Raw genomic sequence first — 27,748 nt, 5'->3', positions numbered from 1 at the left:
TACAAGTCTCTACTTCCAAGCAACTACCTACAAACAAGCTACAGATCAAGTCCCACTAGCAAAAAAATACCCAGCTACAGCAACCGGCTCTGAAGAAACCACGGTCCATCCATCAGTGGAAGAAAAACAAGGAAGGTGAATTATTTGTACAGATGACCACAGAGGCCTTCCTGTGTCCTCCAGCACTGATATCCATGTACATCTAACACACAAGCAAACAAGGGTAATTCAGACATACGCTCAGCTGACATTAAATATGCTTGTTCCTTAGACACTTCTTTTCATCCCCAGGATGTCTCAACATCTGAGCACGGTAATTCCCTAGTGATTAACTTCTTTATTTATTTAAAAACAGTAGAGAGGCTTTCACAAGCACGACTGTCACTCGGCATCTCTCACCGACAGCGAGATGGGGATGATGTGTGACAAACGCTCTGCGCCAGTGGTGGGTGTCTCCTCCAAAGGGAGGTATCCCCTGACCGGGGCACTGTCTGGGGGGGGTCTTGCACTGACTGCAGAAACAGCTCCCAGCTAAATGATACACAGTGTACATGCTCTTCCCCTCCTTCCAAATACACACTAAAAAATGCAAGAGCATTAGACGAAATGCATTAGACACAGCCCACGTGCATGCAGGAAGGATGGGATGCAGCAAACCCACAGAGCATCCCTCTGAGACAATCCTCCATGGACTCCCCAGGAAAGCACCCGCTGGCAGGCAACGTGAGAGGCAGCTCAGAGCAGAAGAGAAAAATCTTTAAATGCTGATAGAAATGCCACAGAGGCAACGGTGAAGCTTTGCAGCCGGTTTCCCTGCCTTCCCAGAGGGTGGCCAGGGCTTCTCCTAGAAAGAGGAGAAATGAGAAACGCTCCTGCTCAAAATGAATAAAATATGTCACTCCAGATCTTGTAGCTATTAAATCACTGGCTATACAATTACTTAATTATGTAGCAGCAAAAGGGGGGGGGGAGATGGTATTTTTTCTCCTGAAAACTTCAATTTGCTACCTCAAGAAAATAATTACTCGATTCAAACATTAAATAATTGAGACATTCATTAGTAGTCCTATTGTATGATTAGCACAAGGAAGGTACCATTTAACGACTGAGAAATTGATTCACCAGGGAAAACGAAAGTCAGCCTTAATGGGCTAAATGAGAGCAGGGCTTCAAGGGCTGGCTGGCTCAGCAGAGGACAGTCACAGGTTGCCACCATGGCTGGCTGGCTGCAGCCACCACCGTGGTGGCCCTCAGAGCACAGCTGGGGCTGGCAGTGCCTCCAACCCAAAGCATCCCCAAAACTCCCAACACTGGGTTCAGACAGGGAGCTGCATCCCAGGGATGGAGTAGGTGTTTGCAGCCCGACGTAAAGCCCGGTGGGCTTCTGTCTCTGTGGTTCATGTAGTCTCCTTGTTTGCACATAAATACTCCCCCGTGACATGACCAGAGCCAGGATTTGTGCTCACTTGCAATGCATGAACATACAGGACCCTTCCCTGTGCATGTTACCCCCACATACCACTGCCCAGGTCTCTCCAGAAAGCCCTGACCTCCGCTCAGACACATCACTTAGCACCTTCATTCACTGCCTGGAGAAAAAAAAAGCTGCTGGTTCCAGCAACTCAGCCCTGAGCTACACCTCGACGTGAACCTTGTGTGAATTCACTGCTGCTGCAATAACCAGGTGCCAAATAATTTGATGTGGGAGATGGGAAGCAGGAACCCTTTATCCCTCTAGATGCAATCGAACGGTTTACAGTGTCTGCAAAAAAAAAACCCCGTTGCAAATATGCTCCTGCTCAGCACAAGGTGGGGAGAAAGCCAAACAGGGTGGACAGGGGACAGCAGCTCCTGTAAAAGAGAGAGGAAAAAAAAGGCAGCACTGAAGGGAAAGCAATTACAAGCAATTATTGGCGGAGGCTGCCATGTGGAAAAACTCTCATTGTTTAAAATTTGACCCACTGCGAATATCTTTCTTAAAATGGTTATTGCCTTATCCTCTCGGATCTAAATAACACTCTCCACACTTGGCTGCTCTAAGGAAGACAGCGCGGCTTTGAGCAGCGGCTGGTGAACGCAGAGGATTTTTGGTCAGTCACTATTTCCCTCCCGACCTACGTCATGGGGTCCCAAAGCTAATTGGAGGCACATCACTGCCTGAAACCCAGGCAAAACATTCCTGCTCCATGCCACCCACTCCCTTAGCAGGTTCGTGTTCGCACCACACAGCACAGCTTTCCTCCAGGCAGCACTTTCGGGGAAAAAGGCCACGGATAGGACAAGCATACCTCAGCTCTTCCTACGGAGGAGACACGTGGGAAGGGAAAAGCACAGAGCAAGCTGAGTTGCTGCAAAAGACTGTAGGACAGTCAGCTGCGATCCTTCAGCCCTGTTTATTCCCCTTTAACAAGCAGGGAAAATAGGGAGTTTGAAGTCCTAGACAGATTATTTATTCCCAATTTCAGCCTGGAGTTGAAAACTGCAAAGAGACAGCTTAGAACTGAGTGCTTTTATAACTTAGATCATGAGATTGCTTCTTTATGAGCTGACATCTTGCAAATACACTTTTTTTTTCCTGAAAAATATCATTACATATACAAAGATTGGCTTTCCTAGTAAGGGAAAGGAGAGATTTATCTTTGTCTCACTTTGAGGAATTCAAAACCCCACCTTTCACCAAAGATTTGGGTTCTTCTCTGCAGTGTATAAGGCAGCTCAGAGACTCTTTAGGTGGAGCACGAGCTCCTGCGGCTGTCTTAGCAACCCTTCCCAAAGCTGCACCAATGTCATCTCCAAGCGATGCCACCGGCACGAGAGCCACGAGGTCTCAGCACAAAAAGGTGCTGTATTGAACCAAAATGGTCACGGAACAAAAGTGGCCGTGTTAATCTCATCTCCATTAAAAAATAATAATGGATCAAAGTTTGCCAAATAGAAAAGGACAAAATCAGCCGAGAATTACTTTAATTATTACCTTCAAGCTTACAAAAAAAAAAAAGGGTATTACAACCGAGAGCACACACGAAAGAAAAACTATAAAGGAAGTACTTGACAGTGCCCCTTTAATTAAACTGCTCTGAATATCATTACCAATGGACCTTTGGAATTTAAAGCCAATTACAGTCTAAATACAAAACTTACTTGCTCACCAAGAAGCTTACACAACATCTTTCAGAAGTGGGCTTGGTGCACAGGGAAGAGTTTTTCCTCTGTAAAGCACTTTTATGCAAGCTGGGCACCTCAGCATGAGAGATAAAACAAAACAAAAAAGAGTGAGGATCCCCCATTAGGCTGCAGTTACAACTATGCCCACCATACCCTGCGATCCATACAGGGGTTATCAGCCAATGGGTGATGGACCTTTAATCCAAACTGGTGGAGCTTTCCTGGGGTCCAAATGTTCAACACCAGCTCAGGAGAAACTCAAGCCTCTGGAATAAGCTTCCCATCACAGCATTTCCAAATGAGACTCTCCACCGCTCACCAGCCCAAAAATCCTTTCCTTTGCAATCACAGCACAGGCTGCTGAGCTTTGGCATCACCAGGGATGTGGCTCTACCTACAGTAAAACCTGGGATAGTGCAAAATAACGGGACATGCTGTGGCTCCTGCGCATCCCTCCCAACGGGCAGAAGTACATAGTCACCAACAGGATAACAGAGAAAAAGAAGCAGCCCTACGCTCTGGGGTCAAAGGCTGTCACTGCTTCTTGCCTTTGAAGGATCCTTCGGTTTCCCCAAGGTTTAGATCAGACCCTGATTACGGTGCAGCAAAACTCTGCAGTTTATCTTCTGGACAAAAGAATATGACTGCAACAACAGGAGACAGCAGCTGTTTGCATGGAAACAGCAACAGGGCAAATCCTGCTGCGCTGGTATCTCTGCTCTGCAATGGGGTTTGGAGGGAAAGAGTAAAACAGACAGCACGTGGGATGATTCACTCCAAAAGTCAGACCACAACAGGGCCAGAACAATACCTTGGATAATCTGTGATGTGCATGGGGCTCATGGCAGCTCTGAAAATGAGAGACATGACCCTAAATTTGTGTATTAGAGGGTAGGGAGGGGACCAGGAGGCAAAGACTTTGTTCTTTGGTGCCCAAGGCTTCATATCATTAAAGCAAAACAATAATTAAGGATCAGCAATTACTCTTCTTTCCTCTCACACCTTTCATCTTTATGGAAAAATCCTACAGACATATTACAGACCGTGCGAGTGTGTTTGACTTTCAAAGCAAAGCGGGGAAACATCTCCCTGTCACAGCATTCGGTGGGACAGCGACAACGAACCCAACAGAAATATTCATCGCCATATGTTCCAGGAACGATTTCCACAGACGTTCATTAGTATCATCGCCATGAAACTCTACAGGACTTTCCTGCAAGGGAAGTGGCAGTTGCTAATTAAAGTGCAGACGTCACCCTGAGCGAGGAAGGTGAGGCTCAATGCCTCCAGTTAAAAGGCCCAGGAAGGGGAGAGCGATGGAGCATGCTGCAGATACCCAGCTCTGTCCCTAGATGTAACCCCAGCTCTTCCTGTTTCAAAAAACAGACTTTCTAAGGGATAATAATGATTTCTACAAGCTCCAAATATTTATGATTTCTGGTAAGAAAACCAGAGCGTGGAGACACGCTCTTGCACAGCTTTGCTTGTGCAAAGTTACTCAAATAAAACTCAAACAGAAAAAAAAAACACCACCAAAAAAAAAAAAAAGCCAGCCAAAGCACCAACCCTGTAATTAATGAATTAATGCAAAATTATCGGGTGGTTTGGGAAGCCAAGGCTGGTACTTTCCTCATGATATTTAATATTAACATTTCCAGTTGATTTATTATCTAATTGCAGGGCAGCTGAACATCTTGAGGGGCTTGTGTGTGGCAGAACTGAGGAGCGTTGCTGCTCTCTGTCACCAGGTTTATGCTTCCCCTCAGCTCTGGTGTCCAGCAGACGAAGCTGCTGTCAGCCAGGAGCTGCTCCGGGGAAGCAACAGGAAAGCGGAGGCAGCCAAGCAGTGGGCACCCCCATGTCTCAACACTTGGAAATGCCTCTCTGGACAACCTGAACAAGAAATCTGGCCAAAACCTGGGAGATGGCTGGACCTAGGGGTGCCACAAGAGCCTTTGGAGCTAGAAGAACCAACTCATCATGGAAAACAGAATTATTATTCCAAAGTCGCAGGCTTAATACAAACTCTCAGAGCCTGAAACAGCAATTCAGAAGGGAATTAGAAGTGGGCTGATGGCTTTTCCAGGCAATTTCTTCCATCCTTAGCTGGACTCCCAGAGGGGCAGCACAAACAAGAAAAACACAGCAAGAAGAGGAGGATGGAGCCAACATCACTGCTTAGACACAATGACTGACTTTGTCATCCTGCAGCTTCCAGCCTCCCTCCAGGGCCCACCACATGCCCCTTCTACCTACTCAGAAGCACACTTTGCTCTTCTCAGTCCTCGAAAAGAGCATGACCCCTGGCTGGGAGAACTGTTGGGCTCCATTTCCAAATTGCTCCTGACTTGCTGCACAATTTCGGGCTCTGCCTTGCTTCCCCCATGTGCAAAGGAGACCTCAGCAAATCGCTCTGAGACCCTCGGGAGGAAACAGCGTCACAAATGCTGCTTTTAATAATTTAATCCTTACAGTCCTGCAGCTATCCCACTCCAGGATCTCCCCACGGAGCCAGCTGAACACGTGTGCAAGAGGACTTCAGAACATAGTTATTTTGAGAAGATGGATAGACAGGCAAAAAGACAGGGCTTGACAGCAAGCAGAACATTTCAAAGAATCTCAGCTGTTCAGTAGTCATCCATCATCCACTGAAAACATCAGCAAGCCAGGGCTGTATAATCACAAGAAAGTATTTAACATCTGTGTTCACCTATACAGAGTCCTAAATCGCATCTCGTGGGCTGGGGCCCTGAATCTGGCTCATTGCCACGGTAATGTCGCCAGGGACATCACCTTGAATTTAATATGCAGAGAGTGAAACGATGTTATTCTCTAATACACATATATGTACCTATTATGCATTTCAGGTGCATTACTATATACATATTCATCCCCAGGTACAAAGCATTGCACGTAAAATAAGCTAAGTGTTGGAATGAACACATCAAGCTTTGCTAACGGGGAAACTGAGGCAGGCTAAGAGCAAAGTGACCTGCCCGGTGTCCTGAGACTGAAAACCACGGCTTATATCTACAGTCTGGCCACCTAGTCAGTAGATCACACTGCTTTTTTTTCTTCCCCTCTGACCCCAGCCAGGGAAGTAATTTATTTTTTTTCAACACAGCCTGAGCAAACACCCTTTTTGGTGGACCCCACTGGCGGCAGTGATTAAGTGCTCTTCCCTGCCAGCACTGCAGACAGCACAGGGCAAAGCCCCACGATGCCGACGAGCAAACAAAGACCTGGGATTTGTTCTCTCCCTCCACCTAATGAAGCACAGGATCACTCGAGGATGTTTGTTGGTTTTAATCAATACAGAAAGAAAATGGTCATGTCTGTTCCCTTCCAGGAGGGGAAAACATCCCCTTTCTGCTAAGTCAAAGCAGCGAGCTGGAGAGTGAACTCCTCAAGGGAAGAACCATGTTTCCAAATTCCTCCTCTGCCTCCAAAATAAAGGGGAAAGTAATGAAAAATAGTCTTTTTTTTTTTTCCTGTCGCTGCAGCAGCACTTACAGTCTCTCGACCTGCAATTTCCCAACTAACATCCAAGAGAAATCACTAGTGGGCTCATCCTTGCCCCAGCCCTGATGGGACCCCCATGTGCTGGGGGGGTACAGACAGCCTCTGCTTGGGGCAGCTCGTCATCTGTATGGACAAGGGGACATAAAGTGACTTTGGCAGCAATGAGCTGAAGATCCCTTTGCTCCTTCCCTTTCTACCTTTACAAACATCATTCAAAGCCAGCTTGTTTCCTAAAGCTCTCCAAAAAAAGAGATATTGGGCATGAGGAAAGGAAGCTCGGGAAAGGCAGGCAGCCAGAAACACTCCTGGGGTAACCCCCACCCAGGGCACACCAGGAGGGTGAGCCCTGAGTCTGTGCTGGGGGAAGCAACACAAGGGACCCCTCCTGGGGCTCCTGCAAAGCCCTGGCCTCCTCCTGCAGCCAAACAAGCTCTCACCTACCAGCAAGAGACCTCAGTGGGACAAATGGGTGTCCGAGAGGTGACCCACAGCCCTGACACCCAATGCTACAGAGCTCTTCCTTGCTGCATCATCCTTACAAACCCTCGGGCCCCGCTCTGTGAAAAGAGGGGGCTGCAACATTTGGTTTAAGGGATGAACTGGAAGGGAACAGAAGGACCTGGCAGGCAGGCGAGGGTTTGGGCTTTGCAATCTGGATAATCCATCTGAAACTCAGAAAGCAACTAGGAGAATGAAAGGAGGGAGAAAAAGTAATGAATAAAATAAAAAGGAGCACAAATCTGTCTGCAGCCATTCCAAGCAGCAGTTTTACCTCCAGTGCTCCAACAGACCTGGGAGCTTCCCTAGTAACTGGTAACATGTTACTGGGAGCCAGGGGATAGTTAAGCTATTTGGGTAATCACATCCAAACACACAACCTGCCCACGGACACTGGTATAGGGTCAGGCCAAGGGAAACCTGCCCAGGATTTTAATCCTGCTTTGGTGCTCTCTTTCAGGGCAGGAGTCTGCAGAGCCACAGCTCCAGGGGTCTGACCAACCCCATTAACCTGCAACCCCTGAGCTCCTGCATACACACCCCACCCCGCCCCCCCCCAAAAAAAAACCCCCAAAAAAACAATAACCAGCTGGTCAAGGAGGGAGGGGAGGGGAGGTGAATGGGCACGTCTGGAAGGAGAGACGGACAGCAAGGAGACGCAGCAGGAGACCTGCTAACACATCCTCGCGTCTCATTTAAAGAGGATGAATCTGCGGCACAGGCATGGCATGAAAATAGAGAAAAAGCACATCAGCACAAGAAATCTCTAACAGATGGGACTGTGAGCCTACAAGAGAAGAAAGGGATGGAAGCTGGTAAATGCACGTACAGCAAAACCTTGGCTTTTGCTCTTCTGCCCGGTACAAGAAACTCAGAACAAATATTAGATGCATTGCTTTTCTAAACACCTTTCCCAGGAGTTAAACACAGTGGATGCTGGAGGAATTCAGAGCAATTTCCCGCACGCATGCCACTGTCAAGGCTCCAAGCAGCGCGCTTAAAATGGACACCCTGGCTGGAATTTACTGTCTGCGAGACAGCACAATTACCTGGTTTTGTCTTCCTCCTCTGCTGCGGAGAGGAGGAGGAAGGAGAAGGCGAAGCAGCCAGCTCCTTGGGGTGCCCAAGCGCCTCCGAGGTGGGATCTCCCTGAGATGCCAAGGGCGAAGCTGGGGCAAAGGCTGCTTTAACGGACACCGTTTGGCTTGAAAATAAAGGGCCATCCAAGTCACTGGGACGCTTGAGCCCGACAGCGCAGGACGCTTTCCATCAATCCAAACCCCATAGTTTTTTCGAGGCATTATTAAATTAGCAAAAGCCATTGCTTCCCTGTGGGCCTTACATCCACAGACACTCCGGCTCCATCCCAGCTTCAGGATAAAAAGCCCAGTACTGTTTCACAGCTCAGGAGGAGGTTGGCAGAGGGCTCCAAGACTTACAGATATACTCGAGTGCGAGTTAGTTGGTCGCTCGCTCCCTTTCTCATTAGCGCAGCCTCACGGCAAACCCCTCTGTCTGGGTGTACTAAAACTGCAGTGAAAGCTGCGTTCATCGAAAATAAAGGCTCAGAGCAGCACTTGGTATCCGCCCCAGCAGGTACGACCCATCCAACGCAGCCAAAGGATGGGCTCTGTGCTCTGCGGGGGGCTGCTGCTACTAAAAAGAGAAGATGCCTTGAACCAGGCGATAGCAATAACTCATTCGAGGCTTAAAAGCGAGACTGGTGGTGGAGCTGGGGCTGGAAAGGCAGTTTCTCCTCTCAGCCCACCAAGCTAGCGAGGCACCACGTGCTCCCTTTGTACTTTTAAAGGAGAAGGTGATAGAAGAGCCGAGACTTAAGAGGGGAAAGCCCCGCAGTGCAATACGGCATTTAAAATGCGATAATTAAGTGAGCATCTTTTGAAGGTGCCTGTGAGGGATGCTTCCCAACACACCAAGGTTAGGTAGCTATTAGAAGTGGTTTTGTTTTCCCTGTGAGATGGGCCTGTTAAGCTGTTGGCGTCTCCTCTATGGAAAAAGATAACTGATCTCCTCAGATCACAGTGTATTCAAGTTCACAATTAATTTAGATAACTCCAGACAAGATGGGTTATTAGAAAAAAAATAAATTAAGAGAAATCTGGAGATTAAGGCTTATAAATCTGCAGGCATTAGGGAGAATTGAATTCTTTCTTATACGGATGTAAAATCAAGTCTTTTTTATATGATTCAATTATAGATTGATGGGAAGGCTCAGAAACATGGATTAATGATCTTTTCTTAAAGGAAAAATTATATAAGAAAAAATAAAAAGAGAGTCATATAACAGAAAGAATTACTACTCCCCAAACCATGATTAAGGTTTAGTAGGTTACGTTCAGAACAGCGTAAAAGGGAATTTGTGGATTCCCAACCACATTAAGCGAGTATAAACGGAGATAAAGGAAGCAGCATGGTGCAGTAAATTATTGGCCCTGCAACATGGCAAAGGTGGGGGAAGCACATCCCCAGGCACACGGGACTGACCACAAGCTGGGTCAAACGAACCAGACACTTCACACCAGGAAGGAGAAGGTGGTTTAAAGGGGCCCTGGAGCCTTCTGAAACATCTCAGAGTTTTACAGACGCGGGGCGATTGCAGCGATGGCAATGGAGCTGTGCTCCATCGATTTACTCCAGCCGGAGAGAGGAACATCGGTTTTTCCTAGTGAAGGGAAAATTGTTTGGACAGAGGCTGAATGGTAAGGGCACAGCACAAAATAGTCCTGATATTAATACCCCACAGCATCTCTCTCAGCCCAGCCTTCATTCTTCATCCCAGCATAACTATTTGAAAATAAACACGGGTTTTTTTCTACCAAAAAAGCCACTCTAGCCCCTGTGCCCAGAGCTTTCCTTGCACTCTGGATACTTCAGTACTCAGCCTTTAAATAAAAAAGGATAACAGCACAGGGTTAACATGAAAATAAGCATCTTCAAAAGCCGCAAGGCGCTCAGATACTATGGTAATAGGGGGCATTGGAGTACCTTAGATAATCTGGCTCCAAGTGAATATTTCTCTAATGCTAAGTCCAAGCCCTACTCAGCGTGAATTAGCAGCCAAGCACATTGTTAGCGAAGCTATTGTTTATTGCTTTGTCCAAAAAGAAAGCACTATCTAGGTCACTCATTACAGGGGAGAGCTGTGTATGAGAATGCAGCCGGGTGCCATACGTGCTATGGAAATGAAGGCAATAAATGCGAGAATAATAGCAGCGAAGGAGGTGAGATGTGCTAGCGAGCAGCTCTAGAAGGATTGCATTGAAGGGGGAAGGCGGCGTAGCCAGAGCTCCTGCGCCGCAACACCGAAATCTAATTCACACCTCTTTGCTGACTGCCCTTTTGGTTCACAAGCATGGGGGAAAAAAGCAGAGAGGACACCAGGGCTTATTTTTAAAGCTCGCCTCTGAGGGTGAAAAAAAATCCTCCTCAGTCAGGAAATGGGAATTTGCAATAAAATAAATAAATGTAGAGTTAAATAAATAAGCGGCCCACGGCCGATTCTCACGTTTGGCATGGGGCCGGGGCTCTGCACAAAGCAATTAAAAGGAAAATGGATTCCAGTGGGGAAAAAGAACAACTTCCTCCTCTTCAGAAAGATGTCTTTCTGATGAGACAAAACCTTTACTTCACTCAGTATGGAGCAGAGTTAAAGGCCAAGGCAGTATTTAAGCTTGCAATTAATTTCCAGCCATTTCCGAAGGCTGTGATCAGTTAACATTTTAACGGCAGCGATTTAACACGGCATGTGCCTCGAGAACCAGGCAGGGACAGAGGTGCTACCGGGGCACCCCAGAATCACAGAATCATTCAGGTTGGAAAAGACCCTTGGGATCATCAAGTCCAACCCTCAGCCCGACTCTACAAAGTTCTCCCCTACACCACATCCCCCAACAGCTCATCTAAACGACCCTTAAACACACCCAGGGATGGGGACTCCACCCCCTCCCTGGGCAGCCTATTCCACTCTCTGACCACTCTTTCTGGGAAACATTTTTTCCTCATGTCCAGTCTGAACCTCCCCTGTTGCAGTTTAAAGCCGTTCCCTCTTGTTCTGTCACTAATCACCTGTGAGAAGAGACCAGCACCAACCTCTCTACAACGTCCTTTCAGGGAGCTGTAGAGAGTGATGAGGTCTCCCCTCAGCCTTCTCCTCCTCACACTAAACAGTCCCAGATCCTTCAATTGCTCCTCACAGGATTTATTCTCCAGGCCCTTCACCAGCCTCGTTGCCCTCCTCTGCCCTCGCTCCAGCACCTCGAGATCTCTCTCGTATTGAGGTGCCCAAAACTGGACACAACACTCCAGGTGTGGCCTCACCAGTGCAGAGCACAGGGGGACTGTCACCTCCCTGCTTCTGCTGGTCACACTATTTCTAATCCAAGCCAGGATGCCGTTGGCTTTCTCGGCCACCTGGGCACACTGCTGGAACACAGAGTTAAATCCAGACCACTGCAAAGGCTGAGGAGGAGAGCTATGAAACCTGGGTCACCGGCGCTGGGAGGAACTTCAGCAGAGCTTTCTATCAAGTTGTGGGGTTCGGGTTTTTTCCCTCCCTATACTGTTATCCACAGGCATTGCTAATGGCAACTCTTTGTTTTCAATCCCAGGGAGTTTGCTCTAGCGCTTTCCACGCCCAAACGCCCATACAGCCTACTGCTCTTCACCCCTGCTTCCATTAATTGATTTGTACGGATCCTCTTGTCAAAGAAAATTGCCTGAGAAGTCCAAACCGTGAAGACAGTCACAAATTTTAGAAGCCGAAGATTTTGTGAAACGGTAACAGCCAGTGGGAGTCGGAAAGCGTTATTGCTTCGCCTCCTTGTTTGAAAATTAAGGGTCTTGGGTTAAATCAAAGTTTCTCTCTCCCTCTAATAAGATGACAGCCCAGACCATTCGACTGACTGCTGAGACACCAACTCCTCACTGCCTTTAGATTACTCGAGTGCTCAGAATTTAATCTCAAATGGCTGTTATTGGATTTTCGCTCGGGCTAGCTGGCTGATGGGCGCAGTAAGAGAAGCCAAGCCCCTACGCACCCACGCAGCCTTCCCAGCTTCTGGAGTTTGAAAACCTGCTGCTGCACGATGGTTTTGCAGGAGCTTTTGCTCCAGCACCTTCTAGGAGGGAACAAGCATGGCTCAGGAGGAGAGAAAACACCGGTTATAATTTGTTCAAGACAGGGCTGCTTCTCCTTGCGTTGCTTCTTACACACAAAGGTATTAATTGTAAGCAACCGCAAGGAATTGTGCAAGAAGTGATCCCTCCAGATGTGTTTAAGCTCACGGCGAGGCAAGGCAATTCTCCAATGTACACACGTATCTCAGAAGGGTAAATGTTTCCCTGCTTCTACCGGCGTCTTCATGCCATTTACACAGCGCCGTCAATCACTGCTCTCCCAAGAAGGGGAGCAATGTAAACTCATGTTTAATGCCAGATTTACACACATTTCTATTCGCCAGTAAATGAGACCATTACATATGTTGTGTCAATTGATTTTTGTAGTCCTCGCTTTGTGCACGTTGGCACGGGGGAAGTGCAAAGAATGCAGGCACTTAAAATTGGACCTGGCTCCTGGTCTCTATGTATCACCCCATCAAGAGGCACATGCTGACCTTTACCTTGTGGCATTACATTTCTCCTGGCCATGGACCTTCTCAACTTTATCAGCTGATCCCATCTCTGATATGTAAACGCCGCATCTGTGCCCTGTGTTTCACGTACAGACCAAAATCCCAGAATCTGCCCCAGACTTTTCCTAGGTCCATACTGGGTGTAAGCCCTCAATGAGGCTCAGGTATGCTTTAGGCCACGTCCGAATGAAAAACTCAGACCTGCACCATCCCTTAGCACACGGCTAACTACGCTCTGCTGAGGGCAGATGCACGCTGGCCAGCACAACCACAGTGCAGGATGCTGCTCCCCTCTGCACCGGCACCAACGTAGCTGCCATTCGGGTTGATTCACCACCCTTTTAAGAAAGTCCTTCTCATTGTGCCTTGCCAAAATAAAGCAACCTTCCTCACTGAAATTATCCTTTGTAAATACCCCCCAAGGAGTTAGCAATGCCTTTCTCCAAGATGATTCATCCTCCTACACAACGGACCATGAAAAGAGCAATCACGCTGCCATGTCAGTCTGCTGCAGGGACAGCGCTCCCCTCTCTGACTCAGCCCCCAAGAGCGGTCATGGGCACAGCTCTACCTGCTCCCCACAGCATCATCCACCCACCGTGCCCACGCTGCTCGTGTCCCCAACCTTTCAGCAAGCTCCCTTGTGAGGTTGCATCTGTGTACGGCGTGGGGCTCAAGCAACGCCCCGAGATGCCACCTGGACACGGCAGATGATCTGCAGGAAGCATTTTGCTAATGCTCCTCTGACTTGGGTGCTTTGCCTTCATCAAAATGCACAGCAGCACCTTCCAAGGCTGGAGAAAAGGAAGATGATCCTTTCAGGGGTGGCTTTTCACACACATCCCCCAGCCAAGCAGAGCCTTCTCTCCGTAATTAACCGCTCCAGCCCACGTGTTGGCTGAGCTCCACCAGCAACGACCTCCAAGAGCAAAGCCCTGGATTTCGGCGGAGCCGATGCTCCGCACCACTCAGGCCACACGTAAAAAGCCAGACTGCGGCTGCAAGAGGCAGCAGAGCCATTCAAACCAGCCACGGGCAGTTTAACAGAAACAGAGCTTCAATCCAACATTAATTTGCAGCATCCTGGGCTGAACACTTCAGATAAGCAGCGCCAGAGCCAGAGAGATGACAGAGAAAAGCTTGCGTCCGTGGCACATCCGTGCATGCACACATCACCCTGCCTGTGGTCTGCTGTTCGGCTGCTGACGACCTGTATAACATAATAGCAGCACGCCGAGGTGTCTTCGCAGGCAGACCCCTTCTCCAAATCCCCAGCAACATTTTTTTTCCGCCCCGCAGGGCTTAAAACCTCATCCTGCTCCAGTTATTCTGAAAGGGAATTTAGTGCCTCGCCATAAATTATACGAGCATTGGACATAGGCATCATTTATGCACAAATCACTGTTCCCTAGAACAAAGCAAGTATCAGCCTCCTGACAAAACACTTTTTAGTAGGATTGGCAAATGAATAAAACCTCCCAATGAATACCGACGTGCTGATGAAAAAGTCCTACTGATTTTAATAGAAAATGATCATTTTCCTATAGGATTTTTTGAACCATCTTGCTGAATTTAATGGAGATTTTCTATTCTGGTCCACAATTATGCAAGAGTTAAAATACCTCCAGAGACGAGGAGATTATCTATTACATTCTATAGGATTGCAGAGTAATTTCCATAGAATCCTGTTATGTTTCTATAGAGCCTGACAAATTTAATCCCTATTGAACTTTACGGGGACTTTTCCATAAGGGACAAATAGACACTGACATCTGTTAGCTGGAAAATGAGTAATACTCAGAAAATAGAGGCCTTACACACCACTGCTGTACTCAAAATGGTCGAAAGATGTCTTGAACAAGGAGCTTAATGGGGAAAATACATTAAATTGGTGTCACATGGCTGCATTAGTATGGTTGTGTTGCAACATTTCTTTCATACACAATGTCATTTATACAACCAATGCTTTACAAATTGCATTTGCTACCAATGTGCGCTTGATCTCATCATCCCATGCTGGGACTTTCCTGTATCAGCACAGAAAGAGTGAGAGCAATCTAAATCAAGGGGGAAAAATGCCAGTTTAAAGCATGGAGCTGGCGACGTATCTGTGCACATTCCTCTGCCCTAATGTTACTAATAAATGCATCGACTCCAAATCTCTCATTGAACTCTACCGCAGAGCTGGAAGAAGGGCTGCACTTCTCTTTCATGCACAGTACTAAAGAAAAAAAACATTCAGCTGAGCTATCTGGAGACTGAAGTCTTTTAAATTTAACCATAAGGTAGTTATAACAAGGAACAAAACAAGCAGGGACAGCCTAAGGTTTCCTGCGCCAACACGCCAATTTGTCCTAGACTGGTTCAGGGAACAAATTAAAAGACACAACAGCCCCCATGGGTCTTTTCCCACCTTTCCTTGTGCAAGCTGGCGTCAAACACGATGTATGCTTGCGATACGGATGTATCGGTATCACCCACTCATCCCTTATAGCCAGTTACTCCTCAAGAGCCCAAGACTCACCTCAGGAGGTCCCAATTTTGGATGCCTCACCTCTACAGAGGTGCTCCGGTTCTTGCCTGGCCATTCCCGCACACCCCAAATAGCTTTTTGGAGGTTGCACGTGCTTTAAGCTCACCCTGCATAAAACAGACTTGAATGCCCCTAAGCCAGACTGAAACCCCTGCTTTGTGACAAAGATGTACCTAAAGAAATATCAATCGCTGCAGCGATTGTAGTAAGCCCTTGTAATAACATCATTGCAATAGTAATAGTGTAGTAATAGCCAAATTAACCTTCAAACTATACAGCTGACAGGGAAAAATATCCCAAAGCAGTGTAAGACACCTCTTAGAGACGGAGGGCACCAGCAATATGAACCTAACACCCCTGGTAAGTGTGCGGCAGCGGTGGAGCTGAGGGGACCAAGCCAAGAGTGGGCACCCAGAGCCGCATGTCTGAGGACACTGCAGACATACCCATGGCAACAAGAAGAACAAGCACCTCCATATGTCTCCCCAACTGCATTTTCTTTCCAAAGAAAAGGACAACGTGGTAACTAAGCACAGCAGTAAAAAACATGGCTTTAATATTTTATCATTTGCCAAATGCTAGCGGGGTGTGGACGGTGGGTGCAGGGAAGGCTGTGGGTTGGTTTTGCTTTTTTTCTTCTTCTGAGCTATCCGCAAAGGAATAAATTCCTTAGTGATGACAGGACAACTCTTTTTGGTAGTTAATGTCTGGAGACGATTCCAAAGCAAGCACAGACCATGAAGGGGATGCATGGCATTTCTGGCATAGTAAAAATATATATGTGTGTCTGGGTACATCCCACACCCACATCACAGCCCTTGCCTCTTTGCACATGCACATCCTGTGTTTCGATGAAGTAAACCCAGCTTCAACACACACAGACTAATAAAGATGCCTCATGTCCCTTTCAGGATCACATTACAGAGTATGCCACCATCCACGAAGAGAAAGCCTCATTGACTCTTCAATCCTAAGCGTTACAAGATTGAAAAGTGGGAGAAATGAGGGAGGCTCATATTTCTAATACCCGAAAGGAAGCAACACGATATAGCCTTTAATCCAAGCAGGCAGCCGTGGGTTTTCACACACACACAGCTCACGGGGAGAAGTAAAAAGACAGCTATGGAGAATGAAGAATAAGCCAAGCAGATACCAGACCTTGGCACTTAAAACAGAGACTCAAAGGCAACTCTCTACATAAGCATTTAGGAGTGAAAAACAGGGCAGGATCTTTAAAAGGGCTCCACTTGGGTCTGAGCCGGCTCCCATCAACCCCACGGTACAATCCTCACTGACATCGTGGTTAGAGACAGGTCATCAAGAAGATCCCATTAGGTTGCACAGCCCATAAACCCGATCTGCACATGGACACTACCTGCATCAAACACAAGCAGCTAAGATGCTTTCATAGGTACACCGATGGGCCAGAGAGAGGATTTGTCCAGAGATGGACTCGAAAAGGCTGGGAACTGCATCCACCTGGTTAGGCTGGACCAAGCCTTCTCAGACACCCTGTCACCAAGTGGTCACATCTCTCCTAAAGAAGATGTTGGAGATAATCTACCTGGCAACAGCTTTCCATGCAAAGCATGGAAGAAATGCTCACGTCTCTGAAAGGTGGGTAATACCTCCTGGGACATGAGCCATCCAAGGTTAATAGAAACAGATGGTTACACAAAAGGATGTGCTTATTCCCTACTAACCTGCCAGAAAGCCAGGCTTAGCCTAGTGACCTCCTTCCAGCCTACTGACCTCCTTCCAGCCTACTGACCTCCTTCCAGCCATGCATAAAATCAGGCAGCCATGCCTAAAGTTTCATGGTATAAAAATAAAGGCAATAAAAATAATCACTATTAGAACTGCATACTCAAGTGCTAGGTGGATGGCCCAGTAGCCAGTGCAGCTCAGGAGAGGCAGAAGCAAAGGATGGGTGCCTGCTACCTCCCACACCAGAGTTCATGACAGCCAAGCTGTCGTCCATCCTTCACTTCTCATGTCCTTACACCATAGAATCTGGTCATTGTGGCTGGCGTGTCACAGGGGAGGGGACCCTTCGCGTCCTCAAACAGCAAGCTCGTTACAACCCTGTCTTGACAGCTTTTGCATCAGTGTTAAGGCAGTTGCTGGGAGGAGCATTTCAGCTGATTGTCAGCTGATGTGCCACCAGCAGCGCAGCAGGATGGCACAATGACAGAGAGATGCAGCTCATCAGGGCTGGCAGCATTTAAATGAGGGTCCTGTGCTGGGTAAGATCCTGACCTGCCACAAGTGGGAGCCCCACGGCACGTTCCCAGCAACACCAGGTCCGTATCTATAAGAAACTCCTTGCAATATTTCATCCAACACAAAATCAGCTGTGGAGACTTTGCAGAACAGGGCAAGGAACACATTTCCCCTAACACCACACTTCAAACACCCATCGCTCAGTGCAATTTCATCCCAAGGGTTAGGAAGGGCCATATGAGAAAGAAAGTATTGTCAGCAAAATTTGGCTTTGGTAACAGTATCATGGTAGCCTAAGAAAGAGCTTTCCAAAGCGATGGCAGCCCCACAGAGCCTGCGGGCAGGGCTGGGAGCAGGCGTGCTCCTCCAGCGACCGGGACAGCCTGCTCTAACCCAACGCCAAGCTGGCTGCTCCACCATCCTCTGCTGGGGCCAAACATCACCTTGAGGGAAAGTTTGGTGTAAGCTTCAGCGAGAGAAAGCTTTGCTTTAATTCCTCCCTCCCCCGTGGCGTGCCACGGGACTGCCCCGGACTGTGGCGGTACCGGTACGGAGGCTCGGCCTCACCGGGACGGTGATTTGCAGTCTGCTCAGTCGCAGTTGTAGATCACTTGGGAGAATGAACCTACAGTTTTATAAACTATTTATTAGCCCTGTCCTGTAGCGCTACATCAATATGGCCATCGGTGAAGCAAGGCAGGAGCTATAAAAATACCATCTATCCAAAATAAGCTTCATAAAATCAAACAGAGGCCAGTACAGCCTAGGATGGGTTTGTGGCTTGACATATAAAGGGCCTCTCAATCTTTGAGATAGACCATTAAAATCCTCAAGCCCTTTTGGTTCACAGAAGTCTAAAACAAAAGGGGAAAAATAATGACACCTTTTCTGGCGGAGCAGGAGAAGGCAACACTGTAGTCATGCAGTATCATTTGTTTCCACAGAACTCAGATTACTCCCTTCTCCCAGCAAGACAACTATCAGCTCCAAAACCCAATGCAAAATGAAAAATAAATAAAATAAAACTTTCTTCTCCTCTGCCTTCCCCACCCAGAAAACGCTTTTCCACAGACAAAAAGTTTCTCCTCCCTTTGCCAGCAGTGCTGCGTTCTGCTCTGCACGGGAGAGGTGGTGCAGAGGGTGGCGGGGGGGACGGCACGGCTGAAGCACACCGATATCCCGGCCAGCGCTCCCCTCCAGTTCCCCGAGGCAGCGGGGTGAGGCAGAAGGCAGGTCAATACATTGTCAGAGATGATGATTAACATTTCCAGCCAGTGCTCCCTCAAACCGCCTCTAAAACACGTCTTAATAAACTGCATTGCAAATAGCCTTGTATTTCTACCTCACTGCATCTGCCGGGGTGAGATAATACGCCGACCTGAGAAAAAGTGACATGCTGGGAATGAGCTGCCGAGAGTTATACGACGCAGTGAAACCTTGCTCAGCACATCACGCCCAGCCCCGGGCAGCTCGTGCTGCCGGCCGGCGGCAGCCGGGACACGGGGTGTCTGGGGCTCTGTACGAAACAAGGGGTGAGCTTCGAGCAAAGAAAATATCAGCTCGTGTGGGGTTTGGGGCTAGAAGGGCTTGGGGGAGAAAACCGCTCTGAACTGCTATTGACTGTGAAAATCACTGTACAAGGGAAATATTTGAAAGCTACGCACATGATAGTTGGTTTTGCAGAGGCAGGCACCATGCTTTAAAAGGTCAGAGGGAGGTGAGAGCGAGTTTAAGCATCATTTTCCTGGAAACACAGCTCTGAAGCTTTGCAAAACTTCACTCAGTGCCTCACTGGGGAACCCGCCCAGCCCAGCGCAATCGCACCCACCCCGGCTTTGGCACAAACTCCTCTGTGTTTAAACGATGGCAACAGGCGCTGTGACCGTTTGCAGTGTTGCTGAAAAACGTGGCTGGATCAAGCACAGTGTGTCTCAGCATCACCTTTCCAGAGGATTTTGAATCTCTGTTTCCCCACATCGCGATGCTCAAACCCCACACAGAAGACGGACAACGCTGCCATTCCAAATTGCAACTCAACTCCTCAAAGCAGTGAACTGTAAACGAAGCTCACGCACCTTCAAGCCCTTCCCCTGCAGCATCAGCCCGCTTCAATAACATCAGAAGAGAGAAAAAACAGCTTGGGTTGGACATGGGGGAAAAAAAAAAAAAGAACAAACGAAATAAAAAGATTTGGATTTACCTGCAAAGGAACCTCCAACCGGGCAAGGATGTTTTACATCCCCCACTCTGGACCTTCAAGTACTTCAACATTAAGTAAATGCCACTTACCTACAAGGAAATGGAAGAAATAAAAATAAAAGTTAAAGTTCACCAAGTATTATAACACTACGCATTTTAAAAGCAATGGAATTTGTAATTCACTTGCAGACCGGAGGAAACACAAAGGGAAAAAACTCAAGTTTTAAATACACTTTGGTAAAGGTCAGCTTGAATAGCACACGGTTACAGAGGCCATCCCGCGAGCTGTCTGTTTTCTTATTTATTTCTCACAGTCTCATTTAGCTGCTTTTTCCACCGCCCTATCCTGGCCTGCAGAACAGGAGGATGCAGCTTCAGAGGCAAGAGCTGCCTTTTCTCATCCCAAAAACTTAAATCAACACAGGAAGTCACTTCCTGCTTTTTCTTATGTAGTTTTTTTCCTAACAGCAATATTGCACAGCCTAGTCCAAGGGCTAACATCACGCTTTCCATCTCTGCAGTCCCAAACAGGCAGTGCCACCAACTATTTCCAACCCCAGCCCTGGTGCCCCGCTCTCTGGGAAGCAACAGCTCGACTCGCACCCACAGCCGTGAGCACAATCCATCTTTCCTGAGCTCTAGCTGCAACAATTCATCCCTCCAGATGGGGATTGTCCTTCCTGAGCTCCAGCCCAATGGCCAAGACCACGGCCATAGGACAAACACGACAAGCTATTCATCCTTTGCTTTCAGAAGGACCAGTTTGACCTTCTCTAGGACAAATTCCACCCTTGCCAATCCCCATCAAAAAATCTGCCTCCTAGATGTGATAAATATTAAGATATCCCCTTGAGATACATGGGAAGCCCTTCCATTTTTTCCCCAGGCATCTGGGACCACGGAAAAGTGAGCGAGACGGCGCCTGTACCCATCCGGCTGTTGCAGGAATTGAGGATGACGTGACGGGGCATGTCTCACTAATGCACGACTGTGTGTACTATAAATTACTTAAAGGGTGCCTGGGGCTATGGACAGATGCTGCTAAAACATACAACTGAATAAATAAATGGAAGGTAACGGAGAGGGGAGGGGATGCAATGGGGGAGCGATTGGCAGAGTTGTGTGCCAAGGTGTTAAAAAAACTCCCACAGAGCTGCCTAAACCTCTTCTGAGACTCCACTGCTACGTGTTTCAGATGCTGAGAAGATTGAACTAATAAAAAAGAAATGAGAGAACTGTCACTGCAGATTACATGGTATTTATTCCAAAATCTGCTCATTATAGAAATTTGCAAGACAAATGGGTTTTTAGCAGGAAATGGCAGCTTTTCCTTAAGTGTATAACGAGGAGCAGAATTGGTCGGGAGCTGAATCTTTCTCTCCATTTTGAGCTACTCCGGCTCCAAGTCTTACCAACCACCCAAGAAATACTCACGAGGCTGAAAAAAAACCCCATTTTTTTTAACATTCTCCACCAGTCTCTTCATAATCCTATAAGAAACTACGATTAAGAAATATTTGAAGCAAGAAAAGCTCATTTGGCCTAGAGAGTTTCTAGGCACTGAGAGCTTCTCTGCTCCTCAAAAGCATGCAAGCAGTATTGCTAACTCTCTGGATCCTTCCTTCCTTGCAGGGAAAACCCTTCACGAAGAAGAGTATTTGTGGTCAGGCTTTAATCCCCCTGCCTTGATAAATGTTTAATTCCTGGGCCTGCCTTCGTGTCTGAATATAGACTGGAGGTGGTTTGCATTCTGCCGTATCCGAGTGCTTCTAATGACATTTTGGCTTCTTTCCCAGTTAATTCCAAGTGCCTGAAACCCAAGCATCTCCCCTCTCGCCCTCCCCATCGTGGATGCACATGTGGATATTTGACTGATAATACACAAAGCTATAATATGCGGTTTTAAAACAAGTCTCTGCAGTGGAGTCTCAAGAAAGAAGAAGAAGAGGGGGGAAAATATGCCTTGAAATATTACAGAGTGGGAGCTGTCAAGTTGAAAAAGCTTCTACAAGGTTTTCAATGCCATAACTGTGTTATTTAGCTGGGGATGAGAATTTTCAGACACACATCAACAGGAAAAAAGGGGTTTCGGGAGGAAAAAAAAAAGAGAGGCGGCCTGTCTTATTTGCAGCTCTCCTTTGTTGGAAAGCAATTACAGCCTTACTCAATTTATGACCCAGAATGCACCCTAATCTACTTGTAAATGCGTCTTATTCACCACACAGCACTTTCAGATACAGCCAGGGTAAATAAACGGGAGATTGTTCCTACCTACGTTGCGGCACAACTGTTAATTGTAACGCCCCATGAAACTTAATTATGCAAAGCAGAGTGGCGACACTGCAGCCATTAATGAGATGTTTGATTCAAGAATAATTTGTTGTTTGGAGCCTCGGACTTGTTTTGCCTGTCCCTTCCACTGTGCTGCACTAATTCTCAATTCGTGCTTATTTTAATAGGGTGGCAGTGGGGCACAAAATGGCTCGGCTGAGGAGGTAACGGGAGAGCTCCTGGTTGGGATCCCATTTTGCAAGTGTGCAGCAAGGTAGAGATTTCCATACAGATTTCTTGCACTGCAACAGGCCCAAGTTCAGCCTGCCTCCCCTAGAAGAGCAGGGGAAAGCCAATGATGGGACATAAAACATTCAACCAGGTAGAACGCTGGGGATGCCACTGAGCACTTTTAGACGCAGGAGTGTTTAAAAAGAGAAGGACTTGGCTCTTTCTAGACCCCAGAAACTCCTATAGCCACGCTGGGATGTACACAGGCATGGACCCCGTTCGTCCTCTACATGCACAAACACCATGCTTTGCTTTCCAGCTCCTTTGCAATGGTTGAATCCCAGCAGTGGTTTAGGCTGAGCCATCACGTTGCCTGCCTGCAAGTAGCATTATAGAAACCACAAATTAAAGTACAGAAGAGGATGAAGAGACAATGAAAAAGATGATGACTTGGTACAAGAACTTGCAGTACACCCACTGATAAGGTATGTGATAGGTAGAGCTACAACTGTTGCATGGAGACTTTCCCCGCTGCTCTAGGAGACTTTCTCCCTAAATGGGGAAAGAAGATTGGTAGTCAGGCCAAAGTCTATTATTTAAGCCTCTGGTTATTGATAGAAACACGCTATCTTTTTAAATTTACAAGCAAGCAAGCAATTCAATTTCATCCATTTACAACAGCACAAGATGTTTGCTCATATCTGCTGTGGAGATACCAGAGCCTTTCTCCTCTCAGCTCTCTCCCAGCCTCTGACTGCAGAAATCCCCCCCACCAACATCATTTCTGAGCTTTCCACTCATTTTTCTTCCCAGTGACACCCGCTCCCTTCTAACTCAAGCCGAGCACTGACCCACCTCTCCAGTTGGCCCCGTTAATACCTGTGATTAGTAGGCTTTGGAGACAATGGCCACCCCCAGCCCATGAATCAACAGGATTTCTTCCCTTGCATGGCACCAGCAAAAGGAAGGAGAAAGGGTACTTTATCTCTGATATATCTGCTGTTGATAGGAAAGACATTGTTGGTCTACTGCGACTGTCTATTTTTTCCTTATAAATGCGACTCTTAAAATAGCAAGTCACGAAGAGGGTTTTAGACACATTCAAGGCCCTTGGGAACAAGCCCATCATGACTACACAACTGCAGTGCACGATATTGATGGCAACCCAGATAAAGAGTAACTCACAATCCAGCACACCGAATCCCGCCGACGCCTCTAATAAGCTCAGGACAGATGACAAGGTGCTCAACTGTGCCCTGGCAAGGTCATTACAGAGCATTAATAAAGGAGGCTTATAATGAACATATCACTCAGCAATATTGCATTTCCCATCTTCACTGTTAAGAGACAATGAAAGCAGTAGTCCCTCATGTCCCAGACTTGCGGGGTTTGGGTTTTGCTGCCGCAGCCAGCCAGGCTAAATGTGGCCAGGGGAATCATGCTGCCCCATGCAAAACCCCAGAGGCAAGCCAGTATTCCTAAGAAACGTTAATCTTACTCAAAAGCCGTGACCAGCTCTGTGCATCACACCGACTTCTAACATTCTCCTTCCCCTTGCCTTGTCTGACCCCCTTCCAGCCCAAACCAGCTTTTCCTCTGAAGACACTGCTCCCACTAAAGCAGCAGCCAGCCCTGCTCTCCTCTCCAGCAACTCTGCTCGCTCGCTCTCTCTTTGTCCTCCACAGAGGAGAAGGTTTACGTTTGTTTGATCCTCCATCCATTGCCCTTTTTCCAATATATTTTGAAGTCCGAGCCAGGGAGAACTGGCTCCACCAGAAATTTGCACCTGGCTCTGCTGAAACTCTGAGTGAATTTATGCCAATCCCACTGAATGTTTTTTGGCTTCCAGAAAAATAAAAACCATGCCTGGAGAAGGGCATGATTTTTTTCAAAACATTTTGGCTTTTTTCCATTGTCTGATATTTCATTTTGGGTGTTACTTTGATTTTATAGAAAAAATCAAAAACAATCTGACCCCAATTGGTCAGAAGTGCTATGAAGAAAAAATATCTGATATTCACAGAGCTCTGGTCCTGTTGCCCTAATTCTCACCTTCTCTTATTCTGTAATTTCCTTCTTTGTAACACGGTGACTAGAGCTGTATACAGTGTCTCAGACGTGCACTCAGCGAGGGCTGAGATATTACTGTTGATTTATATGGGCTGGCTCTGCTTAGGGAGCTGTGATTTACTTCTCTGTGTTTTCACAACGCTGCTATCTCTTTGGAGACAGATTATCGCCCTCATCTTCCCCATATCCAAGCGCCTGGCGCTAAGCACTCGGTCACAGATTGCTAAGACACTTCCACATCTTTCCTCTTCTCTCAAGCTTTGTTTCAAGGAAGGTCATTACCACGTTTTTGCTCCCTAACCCTTTAACAGCCCAATTAGGAGACACAGCAGCACTTCTGTAGGCACTGGCCAGAGCATGCCCTTATCCCTGGAATGCAATTCTCCCTCAGACTTAAATATGGACCCAATTTTACACCTCACTTATCTCCACAATGGAACAGGCCAGGAATTTTTCTTCCCAGCCTTATCTCATATTGCAACTCTGTCTTTTGTTGGTCCCCTTCTCTTGATGCTGCAAATCATGCAGATCTTGCACGTAGATGTCTACAGGCCTCCAAAAGTCTTTATTTTTCTCCAACGTAAGCAGGCAAGCACTAGTCTCAGGAAAACCCGTAACGAGCAACCCCACACCCAAAGCCCAGCTAAGTGACCACGCCAAGGTGGACCATGCTGCTCCCCGGGTTGTTTTTGCAAGGACAGATTGCTTGGAGAACTGTGTCGGCAAAACGCTCCTCGGAGACAGGAAGAGGAATGGGAACGACGATACAGCAGAACCTGACCGTAAATACCCACTGAAGGGACCCGTTATGGCTTTGCCTTCTGCAGTGGTTTTATATATACATATATCAGTAAATACTTCAATAGAGTGAGTTTTCAGTACAATGCCTTTTGCCGCTATTCTGCAAGCGCAGATACATCAGTGTAATATCAGGCTTTTAAAAGTGCTCAGAAAAAGTTGCTTGCTGGTCAAAGGCTGATTTCCAGCAGCTGGAGAACAACAGAGCAAGTTATGCCATGCCACTTCACCATCACGAAAATCAGGCATCTCCACCCAGCTCCCATCGCAGCGCCCACATACCATAACGCACTTATCACACTAACATTTCTGCAGCAATTCTCCAAAAGAGGGGAATCGAGCCACTTTCCACACCAGAGCTGTGGACCGAGCCTCCCACAGACGGCTCGGGTGCAGAAATCAGAGGATCGCCGCCTTGTTTCACGTCTCCCTTTTCATCTCCCCTTTGCCTCTGTTTCCCCTGCAGCAGGAACTCTTGAACGCCAGCTCTCTAACAGAGATATTCGAGAAGCTTAACAACTGAGCAGCGTTTTAAGAGCCTCTGAACGAGCGGCGTTATGTCGGTACAATGGTTCACGCCAAACAATAACGTGTTCTCGCTCTTGGTGCTGGCTCCTGCGATGACTGTCCTCAGCACAACTGTCAACACGACTCCCATTGAAGGATCTTTATTATTAGTGATGAGCTAAGAAGCAGGGTGAATGCAGCTTGATTTTGCAGCTCCAGCAGTTAGGGGAAAGAATAAATCTTGTAAACCCGTAATCGGTGTTGAAACCATGGAATAAGAATAAACGTGGAATCCCATCAGGTGAAGTCTCGCTTTGAAGTCCGTGTTTTCCCTTGCTGCTCCCTACATTTCTCCAGCGAGAGGAGCACAGGCTAGACACTAGCTTGTCTCCTCTCCCACAGCCCTTCCTCTATAATTTGTACCATTTATATCCCCAAACAACTTCCTACACACTTTGTAAACTCTAATATGCTCTTAAGGAGTTTTACGCAGTTCCTCTCTGATGCTCATAAGTAAAAAATCTTTCAGTGACGGTCGCCAAAGGCGAGATCAAATGACAGGTTGATTTAGTGTAGCTCTTACTAACAGCTTGCAGGAATTAGAAGTAAATAGGAGGTCAAACAGCTCGCAAGCAATTTGACATTGGCAAATGCAGCTTAGTTAGGCTCCTCCAGTAATAAAGAACAACCACGTCTTTCCTTCACCTGAGTGCTCGGCAGAAGTAGAAAGGTCATTACCAGCTAAAGATACTCCAAGAATAACACTTTAAACCTTTATTATTTTTAACAAGACGTGGGTATTTTAAATAGTGCCTGTGCAATAAACTGGCGGCATGCTACAGTGACTGGAAATGGCTCAAAATAATAAAAAAAACCCAACTGAAATTGGAAACACAATATGTAACCATCCATGGTTCTTAAAGCTATGTCAGTCAGTTAAGCAAAAACCATGCCTGGGCATAAGTGAGCATGAAATTCAATATAAACATCCCTGCTCATTCCAGGCACCAGTGGTAGAAAAAGAGATGAAATATATACAAAATGCTAGAGTAAAATATACAGTGAGCTTTGTATAAATAAACAATAAAGAAACAAGAAGATTAAAAAAAATAAGCTGTCCTCATGATATATAGTATTGCTGAGAACAAACCCATTCTGCAGTTGTCTGACTTCAGATACTTTGGGGATGCTGATTACGCCTTAATTCTCTTTCATTAAAAAAAAGAGGTAATTAGGGACAAAATAATTCCAGTAAATGTCAACTGCCTAAGACTCGGGAAAACTCAAAAGAGGCAAAGTCATACACAAATGTTTTGAAGTGAATAATAAATTAATTATGGACTCCAAACAATTATTTTTTAAAGTATCCCTAAAGTAAACTAACCAGATGCCCTGGGTGAAGAGGGTGAGAAATTGCCTTGACAGGCCACTAATTCTCTAGCTGCAGATCCCTTCTGTGAAGTGGGGATTATCAAAATAAAGAAATGAAAGTAAATGCAAGAGGCACAACATGGCTCCAAAAAGCCAGGGAAGGCCATTGCCATTATTACAAACGAGTGCAACCATAAAAATATTTCTGGAATAGTTCCTATTTGAACGATGGTACATATTTCAGATGGGAAAAGCATGTCCCCAGATTTTAAGATCCCCACTAGCACCCCACTGCAAAGCACCCAGCTCTCCCAAGCTCCTCATTTCGAGCTGTAGTTTCTACTCGGGGTCCGTGTTCCCAAAATAGTGACAGTATTACTAAGTCCAAGTCAGTTCCCGAGTTCTCCGCACCTCAGTTTCCCATCTATCTAATGGGAATAATAACACCGACCCATTTCACCGAGACACGAGCGTTGCAGAAGCACTTCGATGCCATGGTAACAGGCGACATTACACCCACCCACGCTCCCCCATGCCAGCTCCATTATTCAGCAGAAATGCAGACGGACCAGAGGAAACCTCCTCTCACGCTGGATGAAGGATGGGCAACAGCACTTGGCAAACCTCAGTTCTGCTCCCGACTCTGTTTTGCAAGTGCCAGGGTGTCAAGCAGCCACTGCCTGGGCTTTTCTGCCCCTGGGAAATCTCC

General features: G+C 46.9%; 1 protein-coding gene across 2 annotated transcripts in view; it reads right to left on the bottom strand.

Annotated features, from left to right (window-relative positions):
- OPCML (opioid binding protein/cell adhesion molecule like) overlaps positions 1 to 27,748 on the bottom strand; it is a 300,615-nt gene that overhangs the window by 205,712 nt on the left and 67,155 nt on the right. The window contains exon 2 of one of the 2 annotated variants that reach the window (XM_074894814.1): positions 19,793 to 19,881. The exons of the other annotated variant lie outside the window; for it this stretch is intronic. The gene's annotated coding sequence lies outside the window, so the exon portion shown is untranslated. The remainder of the gene's footprint in view (positions 1 to 19,792; positions 19,882 to 27,748) is intronic. 2 annotated transcript variants of the gene reach the window in all.

This window comes from Strix uralensis, chromosome 26, assembly GCF_047716275.1.
Source record: "Strix uralensis isolate ZFMK-TIS-50842 chromosome 26, bStrUra1, whole genome shotgun sequence".
Lineage (NCBI taxonomy): Eukaryota > Metazoa > Chordata > Aves > Strigiformes > Strigidae > Strix > Strix uralensis.
This window is presented reverse-complemented; position numbering and strand designations above follow the sequence as displayed.